The following is a 3,668-nucleotide window of genomic DNA, read 5'->3' on the forward strand; positions in this document are numbered from 1 at the left end:
ACTTTTACAAGCCATGAGTTTTGTAGTAGTTTTTTCACTTTCATTTCCCACTATCAAGTAATTATAAATAAGTTTTGAAAGTTGTTTGACTCCATTTTGATTGGTTAGTTTATGCCAAAAGGTAATGCGGCGTTTATAGATCTTTATCGTGATTGGGAATCTACCGAGCTCCCCATAAAGCATAAATCGAGGAGTAGAATTCCTTAGTCCTGTTATAAGTCTTAGAAAGTTTAGTTGGACTTTTTCCATATATTCCACATTTTCAATACCCCAAATGTCTGAGCCATAAATCAGGATAGCTATTATCATTGAGTCAAAAGCAAACAACAAACAGTCCAACGGCATGTCGATATTTCGTGCTTATTTTAACAGACTGAACATGGCTTTACTGGCACTGTCACCGAGATCCTTAATACTTCTGACATGTCTTCTATTTCTATGAAACGTGATGCCTAGGTAATTGTATTTGTCTGCGATATCAAGTCTATTGTCATAAAATAAAAGTTCAATTTCAAGTATTTGCTGGTCCACTCCCAAAGATAAGAATTTTGGTTTTACTTATGTTGACAGTTAATTTCCATGTATCACAATATATTTTAAAGGAATCTAATGCCGTCTGTAATCCCTTGGGTGATTTATCGAACAGGACGGCATCATCTGCATACAGTAAAATTAATAGTTGTATGAAGTGTTGAATATCTTTATCTTCAACATAGTCTAGTCTAACATCATTACAGTCAGAAGCAAGGAGGTGTGATTCAATACTATTAACAAAGATTGAAAATAGTAAAGGAGACAGGTTTTCCCCCTGTCTCACGCCATTATTGCACGAGAAGTAGGCCGATACATTGTTACTACATTGCACGAAAGATTTGATACCATTGTACATTGATTTTACAAGTTTCAGAAACCTCCCTTCAATACCAATAGTTTGCATTTTCTTCCATAAACCTACTCTCCAAACTGTGTCAAACGCCTTGGTGAAATCTTTGAAAGCACAATATATTTTTTGTTTTTTACTTTTCAGTATATGCATAAGGCTATAGATAACAAACAAGTTGTTAGCAGTCGAGAATGATTTTCTAAATCCAGCTTGTGCTGGTGTCAATATATTGTTTTCATCTAGAAGGTTTGATAAGCGGTTGTTCAATATTTTAGTAAATAGTTTCCCAAAACAACTTAGAATAGTGATAGGTCTATACGAATTTAGATCCGAAATATCTCCTTTCTTTTTGTAAATTGGTTTAATTATTCCAGTAAGCCATGAATCGGGAAGAGTGCTTTTTTTCAAATACAAAATAAAAAAAGTTCAAAAACAAGGGGGGTTAATAAATCGCAACCATCAATTAAGTATTCGTTTTCGATAAAGTCTATTCCGGATGCCTTGCATCGTTTCAATTGTTTTATGGTCACCCTTGTTTCTTCCTTTGTAATATTGCTATTTAATATTTCACAATTTATTTGACTATTACAATCGCTTGCGTCGAGTTCTGTTTCCTCCGATTCCGATTCATTAAGTGATTTGAAAAAGTCGTAAACTACATCAATATCTATGTTATCATTGTTATCAGTGGTATCACCATTTAATGTTTTCCAGAATTGTTTAGGAGAGTGCTTATGAGACTCCCTAAACATTTTACCGATCTCATCTTTATACCGCTTTATATGTCTATCCATACACTTTTTATAATTTTTAGATTCAAACCTAAATACGCGTTTGTTATAGATGGAGTAGTGTTTTCGTAGACGTCGTTTTGCTTTATGAAATTTCTTACGACCTTTATAACATTCTGCTCCGAGCCAGGATTTACATGTTCGGTCCTTCTTCGTAAATCCTCTATGAGTTAGGATTCCGATAGTTTTCCGTGCAGTTTTCCAACAGTTGATGTCAGCAAGCTCAATTAAGCGGGTTGACAGTCAACCAACGTTGTCACGGGAGAGGTAATCAGTCATATGGGGGCGCGTTTTTTTCGATTCCATTTAAGGGTACAAAATGGTTTAGGCATCATATGTAACTAACACCATTGCTTCCACTCATAGAAACAGAAAAATTATGTTTCTGTATCCACATTAATAGTTTGCTCTTTTCACGCCACAACTTGTGCCGATTCCACACTGATTCCTGTAACACGTCCTATCACCCCTCCGTGCTCTGTCGTGTGAAAGTGTCCCGCTTCTTCAGCTTAGCGCGTTCGGTTTTAAATAATATTTACCGGTCTTATACCACAAGCTGATAGACCGCCCATATGAAACCAGAATCACTTTATCTCCTCATTTGATAACAGCATACATACAAGATATTGAGTAACTATCGTACACGTGCTGTATCTTGAGGCCACCAGAGGACTTACTAAATGTGTGTCAATGTCCTTTAAGCACACCATAATCAATACATCACGTATCGGACAATACCGAAATACTGCAAGATTGCATGCAGGGCTCAAGATAATTTTTCATCAGGAGTACGTACTCCTTATTTTTTCAATATAGGAGTATTGGAAAAACTTAAGAGTACATTTAGAGTACTGAATTTAATTTAATGGAGTATCAGTAATCTTGTGTTTTGTTTCATATATGCACCACAGCTTTGCTACTCTTATGTAAACAGGTCAATAAACAATAGAGCAATATTTTTTAAGATAATACGTCTGTAAATGATTCTAAGACCGTACACCATTGCTGTGGTGCGTATCTGCTACGTTTTCTAAATTATTTCCTTCGTGTTTATTGTTTATCCGTACATACGCCGATACGGCCTTTATCTGGAGCCCTGGCATGTCTCGCTACATACAGAGTACCAGCTTGAAAGCATTTCCATGAACGAACAGTATGCCCTAATTTCAAGAACTAATCAAGAACTTTTGAGGAACCAAATTTTGAGTTCCCCAGTAGTTTGTGCCCCTCTGTCTCCATTACGTAGTTCACACAGCCAGTACTACCAACAGCACCCTTGTCGAAATACGTGTTGAATATTGCTACATTTGACCATAACCAACAAAGGTTTCTGAACCTCTCTCTCAATGCAATATAAGAATGGCATGCGTATTTGTTATGCGCGAATTGTTTGCATGAACATACAGTACGTGGCTCTTCCACGTAGTTCTAACGTTCTATCATATGGTGGGTAAATATTGCAGTCGAGGTTTCATTACTGAATGCTTCCTTACGTCTGTCGACCTGTGAAGATCCGGGTTAGAATTGATCTTCAGTAACCCATGCTTTGTCGTAAGAGGCGACAAAGGGGATTGGGTGGTCAGGCTCGCTGACTTGGTTGACACATGTCATCGGTTCCCAATAGCGCAGATCGATGTTCATGCTCTTGATCACTGGATTGTCTGGTCCAGATCAGATTATGTACAGACCGCCGCTATATAGCTGGAATATTACTGAGTGTGGCGTAAAACTAAACTCACTCACTCACCCCTTACGTCTGTCATATCGTCTCCCACAGCCCGTGTGTTTAGGACTGGTTGTGCGCGGGACATGAGTGAATGAAGCACTCGTAACTCCACGTTAGGGGGCATGTGCAAGAATCAGACCTGGCACTTCAGGAACATTGTTTGTATATTAAAGGTCACATGCAACCAAAAAATCAAACCTAATTAAAACACAAGTATCACTTATTCATGACATATAATATATATTTGCTGGTTATGAAAAAACATATA

Source organism: Haliotis rubra, unplaced genomic scaffold (genome assembly GCF_003918875.1).
Source record: "Haliotis rubra isolate DU_JTF1 unplaced genomic scaffold, ASM391887v1 Scf284, whole genome shotgun sequence".
Taxonomy (NCBI): domain Eukaryota; kingdom Metazoa; phylum Mollusca; class Gastropoda; order Lepetellida; family Haliotidae; genus Haliotis; species Haliotis rubra.